This window comes from Dermacentor variabilis, chromosome 5 (genome assembly GCF_050947875.1).
Source record: "Dermacentor variabilis isolate Ectoservices chromosome 5, ASM5094787v1, whole genome shotgun sequence".
NCBI classification, from domain to species: Eukaryota; Metazoa; Arthropoda; class Arachnida; order Ixodida; family Ixodidae; genus Dermacentor; species Dermacentor variabilis.
Window position 1 is genome coordinate 176,454,980 of NC_134572.1, and position 12,841 is coordinate 176,467,820.

The following is a 12,841-nucleotide window of genomic DNA, read 5'->3' on the forward strand; positions in this document are numbered from 1 at the left end:
TGTGTAAGCATAAACACAGAACAATCATCTTGGGAAAAAGTTACTGAAAGTGTACTTCAAGGCAGTATATTGGGGCCGCCATTTTTTATTACTTATGTCCACGACATTATTAACATACACCAGACAATCCAATATGTTATATATGCGGATGACACTTCCTTGTTTTTCACAGGTGCGGACGTAATTGACCTTATTTCAGCAGCAAACGCGACACTGGGTGACTTGTATGCATGTTCGACCGTAAACTCCCTACAAATCAACTGCTTAAGAACCAACGCCGTTCTGTTTCGATCGAAAGGAACGACGTACACATCTACTTCAAAGCTATATTTGAACGATTCCGCGATTGATTTTTCGGCGACAGCTGAAGCATTGGGAATTGTTTTTCACGAGCTTATGTTATGGGATTCCCACAGTGAAATGGTAAAGAAAAAGCTAAGGCACTAGGCATGCTTAGGAGATGTCAGTCCTTTCTACCGACTACTCAGATGTTAATTATCTATAACAGGTTTTTTTTGTTCACAGCTGCGCTATGGTCGTTTGTTGTGGGGCACTGGCACCGTGCAATCTAAGCAAAAATTACGCTTAAAAAATGCATTAGGTTCATGATGCATAATGGACATACCTCGTCTTTATTCAATAAATTCCTAGTGTTAAGAATTGATAACATGTATTAATATTGTTTATTAGTGTCTTTGAAAACTGAATTTAACAAAGGTAATAACCACCTTACCTCCATAGCATGCTTACAGAGCAGCACCTTGTCTCGACCTACTACACTCTTAAAATTTTCACACCATTATGAGTGTAATGCGGGTGTATTCATCTTTTCACCCTTGAAACACCCTTTTTTATCTGAAAAGGGTGTTCAACAAGAAAACACCCTTGGAACACCCCAGTCTTTCTAATTTACACCCTAATTATAAGGGAGTAAGTGAACAAGCTTACAGTATATGATAAATGAACATTGCCAGTTAAGGCGTTGATATTGGCTATACATGAAACGCGCGCTACCTGCGCTTGAATTAGGTAGCTTGGATGATTAGATCGGGACATCTAGGCAGCAGCGCACTGGCTCCGAACAGTGGTCAAAAATGAAGTTTCCCACGAATGTTGATATCGAACGGATGACACTAACGCGCAGACTTTGCATAGCCAGATATCTGCAAAAGGCTTCATATGATCAATGGCAAAATATTTACAATGTGCACTGAATACTTAAAGGTGTGCAACCAGTTCGACTGGGAATGGTTAGGAGTGAGGGCTAACGGTAAATAGCTCACCAACTTACGGTTTGTAGATAACATTGGCATACTCAGCAACGCTGCAGACTATTTGCAACAAACGTTTGAGGACCTTGTCGAAGAAGCGTAAGAGTCTGATTGAAAGTTAGTATGCAGAAGAGAAAAGTAATGTTCCGCAGCCTGTCGAGAGAACGAATGTCATGGTCGGCAGTCAGCCTCTAGAACCTGCGCAGAAATACGTTTATTGAGGTTAATTACTCGCAGGGGCCTCTGATCAAGGAAATTAACAAAAATAAAAAATTAGCTGGAGAGCTTACGGCAGGCATTACTAAATCATGACCAGGGAGTTTACTGCTAACCATTGCTTTCTACCGTTACTAACGCATGGGGCCGAAACTTGGAAGTTACCAAAGAAGCTTGGGAAGACGTTGAGGACCGCGCAACGAGCGATGGAATGAAAATTATTAGGCATGACGATAATAGACTGGAAGACAGCGATGTGGATTAGAGAGCGGACGGGGATAGCTGATATTGTGGTTGACATTAAGAGGAAAAAGTCGTGCTGGGCTGATATTGCAATGCGTAAGGGCGAGAACTGCTGGTCTATTGGAGTTGCAGAATGGGTGCTAAGGGAAGGGAAGCACAGTCGAGGACGGCAGAGAATAATGTGGACGTGATGGAATTGGGAAACTTGAAGACACGTGGAACCAGTTAGCACAAGACAGGGGTATTGAAGATCGCTGGAGAAGCTGTGGTCCTGCGATGGACGTCAAAATAAGCCAATGATGATGATGATGTTGATGATGTGACGACATCCATGCTAGCTTCGCGGCATGTCATTCATGTTATGTCATGCATACGTGTCATGCACGTTCTGATACCTCGATTTGCGTCGATTGCGGGGGGGGGGGTGGGGGGCTAGTAGCGGCGCAGCCAAGTGGGGCACGCCGGGCACTTGTAACGCTCATTAACAGTAAAATTTTTGCTGCTATGGCAATGGCCCCGCTCCTTCCCCCTCCACGGTCAATTGGGACCCCCCCCCCCCCTCACGCGAAGAAATTTTCTGGCTACGCCACTGTGGGGAGGGAGGTGTAAGATTGCTCTAGACCCCTCCCTCTAACTTGTCAACGGAAACGGGGGACGGGAGGGCAGCTGCCGCCGGGCCGCAAACCTTAGGCAGCCCAATTACCGGCTGCATTTCCCTTTGGACGTGAATACTGCTCTAATGTCATTACACTGTAGGATTCGTGGCGGTTCGAGGGCATGCGACAACAACAACAAGAAAACACATACAGCCATCAGCAAGTCTTAGCTTGAGCCGATCTTTGGGAGCTGGGCAAGACGCTCACAAAAAAAAAAGTTTGGCACCCCTCTTACAGGCATTGTCAACTCTGGGTCCCACCGCTGACTGCACATTTCCGGTAAAAAAAAAATCACACAGGAACTCCTCTCGCATTTGTCTAAGTGCGCGTGAGCATTGTGACTCTTCCTCATCTACACGCAATCCATGTCGTTATTAATGTTATGAGAGTTGATCCGACAAGTATAAGCGACAGCGCTGCGGCGACACGAGCTGCTCTGGTCGGCGGCGCAAGCGAAGTACTGCAGGTGACGGGGCCAGGCGCGCTGGTGACGTTCCGTTCGTTTTGAGCCGGTATCGCTCTTTAGCCCTCCTCATCCGCGTCGAACCAATATCAACCGTTCTCCGGCGGCGGCTGCTTGTGGCACGGCCGTGCGAACCGTATCTTGAAAGCGAACTGCATTGTGGACAGAGTGCGCCCACTGCTGAAAACTTCACGCGCTGTGTTCTCACCGTTTACTTCGCTTTGAAAACAGACGCGCGTACACCTATCTTGAAAGTGAGCTGCGAAAAGCGCATAGTGCGGCATAAGCTGAAAGCTTCGTGAGCGCAGTGTATTCGCCGCTTCGGTCGCGTTGAAGCGAGAGCTAGCACGTAGGTGAATTCCCTCGCTGCTGCGTGTTCTATTTTGAAAGATATCGTGCGGTACGGACTGATGGACGGTTGGTTTTTCTTGTTGGGTAAGTATAGAAATGCTTACGTTATAAAAAAAATCGCAGGGTTCGCGAATTTCGCGATAAGAACCAACACCAACCTCACTCCCCCGCCCCCCGCTGAGCGATGCCGTCTTGATCGCCCCCTCCCGACCCCGGGAAAAGGGACACTACCTCTCTATCTCAGTTGAAGAAACGATGATGAAACGTTAACAACGACAAGAACGGCATTTCCTGAGTTGTCTTATGGCCTCCGAGATTTGCGCGCGAAGCTGGCGCGCGCGAACCTGGGAGGCCATAATTGGCCGCTTAATAACATAAAAAGACAAAGATAATGCCAAACAAAACAGTTAAAAATTCAAAGAACTGATCTTAGCTATACTGTTTGGGGAAAAGGAATAAAAAATTAGACAGCCGCAACACACGCCACTAAAGCCGCCACCGCCGGCATAACGCGGAACCAACGGTTGGCAACGTTCATTCGCGCGTCATTGCTTCGTCCGCTTCGTCTCCGCTACGAGAGCCGCCATCTTCTCGCGCCTAACGTTTTGTATGGTTTTGTTCTCTGCAATCTGCGCACATAGCTCATCGGTGGATGCACGTCTGCTCGGCGTCGCAATGCGGCCTGCGTCATTTTCTGGTGTTCGCGCAATCGGTGTGAAACATGTCGCATGTGAAATGTTTGATAGAAGTGCCTCACGTCCAAGTCAAGCCGCCGTACGGGTGTGTATGGCTGTGCGCCCCGTTCTCGGAAGCGTCGACGGGTTTCCGGCATGCGGATTTCAGGTACGTGCAAATGCGTTTCGCCCTCCTATTGAGCTCCGGAGCAAAGCGTGCAATATTTCATGTGAAAGATGCAGCGCCCGTCATCATGGTGTGAATTTCGAGCGGCAAACGAGAACTTTGGCACTTAGAGCACACCGCGGCTGCTAAGTCAGCGTGGAAATTGTTTTACGTTACCGTAATATGTTGCTGTCAGTCTAATCTGCGGCTTGTGGACAGCTAGCCCATTGACTTTTTCTTGTGGCAGCGATAGGTATATAAATACGAGCGGTAACGATATTCGAGAGCAGAGAGTTGTTTCGCTCGATGTTTGGTCGTGTTCATGGCGTTATGAAAGCTAGAAAACTAACTGGCTTGATCGTGCTTAGTTCCAACTCCAAAGGCCGTAACATTGGCGCTGTTTATGTTTATTTTCGGTGTCACGAGTACCATTTTCATGCTTTTGTTGCATGAGAGTGGTAGCTGCTACGTGCCGTCTGGGCAGAATACAATAAAAGCAATTCCCTCACTTTCATACGTATGCAATGTGACGTAACAAAATTTCCAGCGTTTTATTCGGAGCGTAAATATCCAGTGTAGTTTAGTAAGAAACTCAAATTCTGTCTTAGCTTAGTAGGCGTGAAACAAGTGAAACTCTCATTCCTTTTTGAATTGTTCGCCCAAACCGCACCGCTCGGAGATACGTCATCGGGTTATTGACAGTAGCTTCACTACGTGAGTTGTTTTATGCGCCAATATTGCCCGGTTAAGTATCCTGTTAATTTATGCCGACGCTCGTTCATCTTGATTTTAAGCGTTTGCTATCCCCGAGTACCGGACGATGCCAAACTTGTGAGGTGTAGCTAACGCGGGAAATTCAAAGTGGCGTGGCTGCAAGTTCCTGTTTTTACGTTTCTTGCATTCAAAGCCAACAGACACAGTATCACTGATTTATTTTCCATTTCTGCTGTACTTGATCAATCTAATGTGACAACTGCATTTGCGCTTTAATGTTCTCCATTTACTGTGTATTCAGCTTGGCTGCCGTCCTCTCTTCAGAGGATGCCGCTGTGATAGCTCTTTCGTATAGCACATGCTTCTAGGTCCTTGTGTTTCAAGGGCTCTGGCGAGGCAGCAGTGCTCCAAGTAATTGTACCATCCTATATATTTTATATTTTGCATCATTCTTCCACGATGGATTTTAATGTTCATAGTGTTCGTCATTAGTCATCGCCATAATTTTATAGCACGTAGATTTTACGCACTTTACAGCGACAATTTTTAGGCCAGTTTACAGCCAAGTCACATCTTCCATAATACATCGTCAACATTACCACTTGTCATGGCGCTCTTTGGCCAAACCTGGCCCTTGCGCCATAAAACACCACACATCATCATCATCAGCTTGGCTGCCAGAAAATGCTTGGATTTCTTTCAGTATCCAAGTGATGAAATATTTCACTGACGGCCGTGTGTGAAACACGCAAGATGACAAAACTGATAGCAAAATGATGAGATATTTCTTTTATAGCGTTTGGACTCGACTTTTGGTGAGGATGTCGATCGATCTTTGGCCTGGTGACAGCACACCCGACATCGCCAAAGTGCAGCCTATCAGTTGAGTGCCCCCGAATGGACCATCAACATCGGAAAATGAAGCAGAGCCAGGTAGCGGCAATCTTTACTTTGGAACAGAATACTGACAGCTGCCTCTTTTTTTAAGAACTAAATAACATATTTACAAACCAATCCTTTCTCTTTGTGCAGCCTACATAGAATTGTTTTTTGCTTGTTATACAGACTTTCAGAAAGCAGTTCTTCTGAACCCTTTTTGCATGCACAAATAAATAAAGAGGAGTGCACTTTCTGAAGAAATTGATGCACTGAAATGTGCATTCGACACACAATGAGATGCAAAATAACCAACAACTTTAAAGCGGTAAAAAAAAACAAGTTTGAAACATGTTCTAACATCATAACCCGCCTTGGCATACGGATCTAAATATAACAGCAACGGAGGTGCATGCAGAGAAGTGTTTGTAAATGTTTGCAAGATATGTACATTGTCTAAGAAATTGTTTTTATTTACTTGGAGCTTCTTGGTGCCATGGCAGTGCAGTAAAAGCTCAAAATGATGCCCCTGCTCCTAATAAAGCACCTTTAGATTTTAAAATTAAATTATGTGCTTTTACATTCCAAAGTCACAACCTGAAGTTTTGGGAGCCTGGCCTTCTTTAATGTACACCTGAATGTAAGTGCATAAGCGTTATTGCATTTTACCCTCATTGGAGGGCAGCTGCCATGGCGTAGATTGAAGCTGGGACCAGCATGACTGAGCAGCATGGCATCATAGTAAGTGGGCTATAACACCAGGTCAAAATGAGAAATACTGCTTAGAACTACCAACTTCTTGGCTCACAAGCACTTTGCACTAAGTTAAAGGAGTATGGAGTACTGACAGCGACCGTTTATGTACCAATTTCTTTTTAGGCTGACTGCATTATTAGGGTGCGAAGCTTCAATTAGTCAAAACCAGCCTAAATTACAGAACCAGCTCAAAACACGCACAATGTATAGCTGGATTTGGACATGAAAATGGAGTCAATTCATGTCGCCGAAAATGGAGGTGGCAGTCACACTATTTCATGCATTTTGCCTAAAACATAGTCAGTAATAATTAATTGATTTCTAAAATATTCTTTTCAAAAAGTTTTTTTCAAGCATGAAAGGAGGAGCCAAACGGTGTTCAGGTGCACGAGCGCTTAGTTGCACGGCACTTCTTGCATGTGTTCACTGGCTTCTTTCAAGCCTGAAAAAAAAAATTTGTTGCACCTATTGAGCAATAGAAAGCTGGATTGGGAATTTTTCAGGATGCTCTACAATTTTCGCACTGACACTTTTGCTTTGAATATAATTCAGCAGTTAAATAATCTTTAATAACTAATTACCTAATTAGGAAAAATGTAAGAATTGGTTTCACTTCCTCAAAACGATTGCAAACGACATTACCTTGGTGCTGTCCAGCTACGTGGCACTTGTACATATTTAAAGCTTGCACATGTCATACAGGCCACCTGGTAATTACAAGGCATATATAGAAGTGGCTAAGTTGTGTGAGCCAGCCATGTGTAGCGAATCATGAAAAACAGCCATGTTTCTTTGACTTAAGGACATGCTAAGATTTACATGCTCGGCACCTTGTATCAGTGTGTTCTAGGCCTGTTCGTAGTTTAGCTGCTACATAAACAATATTTCTCCACGTGTAAGCTCATATGCATCTTTCAAGTATATTGCCTCGTGTGTCCAAAATAAACCATCCTCGCGCTTCCTTCATTATGTCTTCATCTGTTGCTGTGCTAAATTTTTAACATGCAACTGCACAAATTTTCATCTAGTTTTCATATTTCCTCGTTGTTTGGTGGCTTTATTTCTGAACAAGTTGTTTTCATTAAACCCTGTTGCACACAGCAGTACACAGCATTTCTGCCTGGAGTGGGAATTGCTTTTTTTTCAGATTGACATTAATACACCTTGCCTGGGCAATGTAAGGCATTCTACATAACACGGCCCCGCAATAATGTATTATATTGCATTCCAGCATCATGCAAAACTGTTTACTTACCAGATTAGAATATGTATAAGAGTTGGAAGTAACAGAACTGGAAGAAGCCAGCAGATAATGAGGCCAAGGAAAGCATACAGAAACATGTTTTAAGTTTTTTATATGAAGTATAGAAGTGATAAATTCTAGGTATGTGAAAGTGGATTAAAAGATATCCAGCTGTGGGTGGGGAACGGACACATAACCTTCACATTACGCATGTGATATACTAACCACTGGGGTACTACGGCCGTGTTCCAGCGTCGACAATCTGAGGGGCCATTGTAGACGGTTGAATGCTGCCTCGGTGGCACAGTGGTTAGTGCATCGCATGCCTAATGCAAAGGCTGTAGGTTCGTTCTCCCCCCATGCCTGGTTGTTTTTGACCATTTTCATTTCCCTTTATCATTTCTACATTTAAATAGAAAATTACACATAAGTTTCCACGTGCCTTCCATGGCATCTTCCAGCTGTGATTCAGAAAAATTTTGACCCTCAGTAGCCTTTCTTCTCGTTTGGAAGAACAGGAGCTTCATTTTAAAATAATGAATTCACCTTATTCAGCATCTCAATGTGGTCTCAAATCTTATCACAGCATATGTATTACGAAGTGAAGTTTTAAGATGATGATATAGCATGGGACCTAATTAGTAGCCTTTGTGTACAGATATATGATTAGTACAATAAATAGGAGGATCTTAAGAAGCACTTCTAAAATGGTCTGAGCACGTGTTTAAAAAAACTAATCTAGCATGATTTCAGGCATAACTGTTGCCCCTGAAAAATATTTGGATCATCTGCATTGGCATTGTTTTTAGAGAGCACCAATACTGCTTTGATAGAAGTAGCCTCGTGGAACATGAAGCATCGCTTCTTGCTGAGTCAAGGAAATATTATCTGCATATCTGAGGTACATGTGTCATATGCTCGAATCCTGTTTAAAGGCTGCTAATAAGAAAATTACTTTATTTGCCTTCCAGAGATTGCTTCAGTAGTCTATGCTACTCGATCATAAACAATTTACCAGAGTGAACATTCATCACAGTTGGCTTTGCAATGTTTATGCAAAATACCACAATTGTCTACTAGGCATGTGACTCCACTAAAACTTGGAATTAATGACCAGTAAGATTTATGGGACCAGCAAAACTTAGTTTATTACTCCAGAACAAAATGCGAGGCACTTCGGTTATTTCTGCCATAGAATTTCTTACAGTAATTACTAGAGGGAGCTCTGGCGCTGCAGTCGTACCACCATGGGAATGACGGGAAGCACATGGATTTGTCTGATATTCGTGCTTGTGAATTCAGACGTTCTTGTGGCTTCGTATATTATAGGCTATATAAATCTTATTGTCGTAAATTTCAGCGCAGTCTATACTCTTCGAAGTGCTGAAGACGGCGCCAACACGCACAATTGCTATTAATTGCAACGATTGAGCTTGTCCAGGTGGCCAAATCGAAAGGCGCCAAGAGTCTCAAGGCACTGGTATGCCCGCGATAAATTCATCAGGGCGTTGCACTCGCATGTCGTTACATGCCTCCGTGGCTTAATGGTTTCAATATCAGACTTCTGTTCTAGAGTTCCTGTGTTTGAATCCTGTCGTCGGACGATTTTAATGCTTATTTATTTATTACACAGTATATTGTTGAAAATGACTAGTTTACAAAACCACAAAGCCGTTTGAAGCCCAACAGACGAAGTTTAGGCAAATCCATGTACTTTCCATAATTTCCATGCTGGTACAGCCGTTCTTGTTTGATCTCCTGTGGACACTAACGTCAGAGTTCCCTCTAGCTGAAACTAGTATGAAACTCTGATTTCTGCACCTCGCTCGTGCAGAAGCGGCACCACACCTGCTGCGTAAACATGCACTACCTTTCGGCCAAGTGCAGGGAATGCTGTGAACTCGCCCTGTACAAAGCCTGCACTAAGTAAAACAAATCACAACGTGCAGTTGCTGCCACGTTGAACTGGTGGAATGAGTAGCGAAATGCAGCACCTCCTGAACTAGTTCAGAAAGTGCAGGTTAATCAAGTGGAGATTATATAGTAACAGAAGTTGAGTGATACTGCATTACGTTCACGAAATATACTTCATGATACTTTTCCATTTATTTCCTCAGTTATTAAGAATCCCTTTTGCATTGTTGGACAAAACTACAGAATGCCAACATATTTTCTAGCATTCACTGGTAGCAAACATGTCAAAACTTGTTCTAGTTTCTGGATTGTCGCTTTAGCCGTTAACCCCCAAGTTAATTCCGGAAAAATGTACCAAATTTTCCAAATTTCTTACGTACTCAATTTTTCGGTGTCATTCTCATTCTAAAAATATATTACTTCATTGGTCTCTGGTTAGAAATAACACAAAAATAAGAGTTGCTCTTGAGGGCAGCTTTCCCTCAATGCCGACTGTAACTCATCTTTGACAATAAGAGCAGCGTAACATTGGGCAGAAAGATTGCGACTCATAATAGGCGATATTGGTACTACCTCCAGTCACTACTAGAGCTTGGGATCAATGGTTAAAGGTTGCGACTTTGTTGCTGCCCAATTTTAATTCTGCAGCTGTGACACTTGGGTGTAGCGTGTGTATGTACGTGTGCATGTATTAAAATGACTTCACGCTAGAGCAAAGCAACTGTAGTGCAGAGAGGCATTAGTCATCTTTATATATTTGCTTTGTAAAGATGCACTAAGTTTATTTTTTGCAGTATAGACTTGGCGCTCATTGGCCAAAGATGCCCTTGTGCTACTAAAACCTGTCAATTCGCTTTTTGCAGTAGCAGCTGCTTATTCCTTTCTTCAAGATCGGTCTGTGAGTTTTAATTTGTTTTTCTTGAACTGTGAAATTCCCACTCACAGGACTGCATGTCATCTGAGGTGTTCCTTTTTCAATCAAGAATGTTGAGGTTGTGTTTGTAAAACTTGATTTCTTGCCTCAAACGAGCTTGTACAAACTGACCAAGCTGATAATTCTACCTGATTAAATATTAAATATGTTTCGGTTATGAACCCTCATAATGAATGACACATAGTATAAAAATTTTATCTAATGAAACAATTTAATGAAATTTTTCATGTTTTTCGCGTTCGTGTTCACTTCTCTACTCTCGTGTCCTGTCTGCATGCCTCACCTCTTCTTTTGCATATTAAATATCGTATAAACTTAACCATGCTTTTTACCACAGTGCAGGGGGAAAAGGTTCCGGTAACACCATGCATTCAGCATGGTGGCCCAGATGTGTATGCAAGCAACCTCCTTCATGTGGACCAAGAACTACTCTGCAGTGTCTCGCAGACTTCCATGCGAAACCTTCAACATTCTCGTCTCAGTGGAATGGCTGCTCATCTATCTGCGTGTCCATCACCAAGACGGCCAGTTGTAAAGCTCCTGTACCCGTTTAAGAAAGCTTAATGATTTTTTTTATTTAGTTTTCACGGTTGGCCGTAGAATCTTAACATTTTTGATCTTTCTAACATTTTTACCTGGCACGAAGTGGTGCAATAACTTTAAACCAGTGAATGTATTTAAGTGATGCTCGCTCTAATGCCTATCTGGTTTTGTTTGTGTTTAAGAAATTTGAATGTCTGATGAGGTAACAGCATTTGAGTTTCTCATCGTGGCTCTTTTCAATGAGCTGCTAGGAAATAAGACGCAAAACTTATCACACGCCAGTTGTAGCATTTTTGTTTTCATGACTGAAGTATACTAGTTTCAAAAGATGGAAAGTGGGGAAAAAGCCTCAAGAACATAATCATCCTAGGATTGTCATGTCCTTACAACTCTGCAATGACTAATGCCTCATGCATCTTGGGAGCACATTGGTCACAATGCCTACAGGTATACTTGATAAGAGAATAGCTTGCACTCAAGATTTGCCACGCAGTTGATGGCTGATGGCTTTTGTTTGTCGTCTTCATGTTACTACTATGTATTCAATATTCATTTAGATGTGCTGCGGTTTCTTGCAGTCACATATATATATATATATATATATGTTCGTTGCAATAAATATTTAGTTGAGAGTTAGCGCTCATCCTGTCTGCTTCTAGTCTGTGTCCGTGTCACTTCGCGCTACAATCCAAGATCATGTTACTGTACCAACTCGCCCAACTTTATATCCTTGTGTTCAAGACACACTCAGACTTGTTCTTACTTATGTGACCGGTTATTTTTGTGCTTTATAATAAGATGCAGTGCTTTTCGAATGAAAACGTGATAGTTCGTAGTAAGGTTATTTAAAAGAACTGTTCTGCTTAAAATTTAATTGAGCAAGCCTGTGCCATTATTCGGTGCTTATGTCTTTGTATTGGTATAGTTTTACTCCTTATCTTCCTTTTTTACATTTACAATGTGCAAATATTATTATGTAACCATTTCTCTTTAATGAAATAAATACTTTTCTTCTGACATTTTGTCACAAATTTTACAATGATTTTGTTCGATTAGGTAACCTTAGACTAGTTGATTATTATTCTGGTAGCTTAACTTACCATGCCTGTGGAATATTCAATGCAAGCACATGGTGAAAAATAAACTAAATTATTGGGTATAAGCAGGTCACTGGCAGTAAATGGAGCATACATATATTTCAGGAAATAGTGCATGCTTATATATTGAACAGCACGCACAGCTACTCATGCTGTTTTGTTCGTAAATGCTGAAACATTATTCGACTTGGAAGCACTTTGTTCTTTGCCCATTAGTGCTACCTTTAAGTCATATGTGTGAAAGTACTAGTAGAAGCGTCCCGTGGAGATAAATGACAGCTTTGATGAATAGAGGTATAAAGTGTGTGCTTAAAACGGCAAAAAACTGCTTGACAGGCAAACGTATGCTTCTGTAGTACTGCACTTGTCACCGTCGCCAATCTATGCATTGCTTGCGCTCTATTGCATTGAATATGAGCTACAACAACGAGCTATGGTGTCTTTCCCTCCTGGTCGAGCTGGTGTTGCGAAAATTTTTGACCAAGAAAAGTGGAGGTTTTTAATTATTTCTGAAATGCATGTAACCATGCTTTTGGCTGTGTGCTGTTTCCACGGGGTTATAAGTACTGGTGCACCAAGGTGCGGAAGATCCTGTGTCCTTAGTGCAGCGCGCATCGTTATTGCGCTCTGCATCCTGCCGGCAGTGTACTATCACTGCAGAGGAAGATTACGAAAAGCATGGCATGTGTGCCTTGCTGCAATGGCGAAACCTTAAATTGTTTGC

The 12,841-nt window shown here is 42.5% G+C and overlaps 1 long non-coding RNA gene across 1 annotated transcript; it reads left to right on the top strand.

The window, feature by feature from the left end:
- Window positions 1-3,671: 3,671 nt before the first annotated feature.
- LOC142582043 (uncharacterized) lies at window positions 3,672-12,248 on the top strand. The gene is made up of 3 exons (XR_012828369.1): window positions 3,672-4,043; window positions 5,551-5,687; window positions 10,815-12,248. It is a non-coding gene; the product is annotated as an uncharacterized LOC142582043 (long non-coding RNA).
- The last annotated feature ends 593 nt before the right edge of the window (window positions 12,249-12,841 follow it).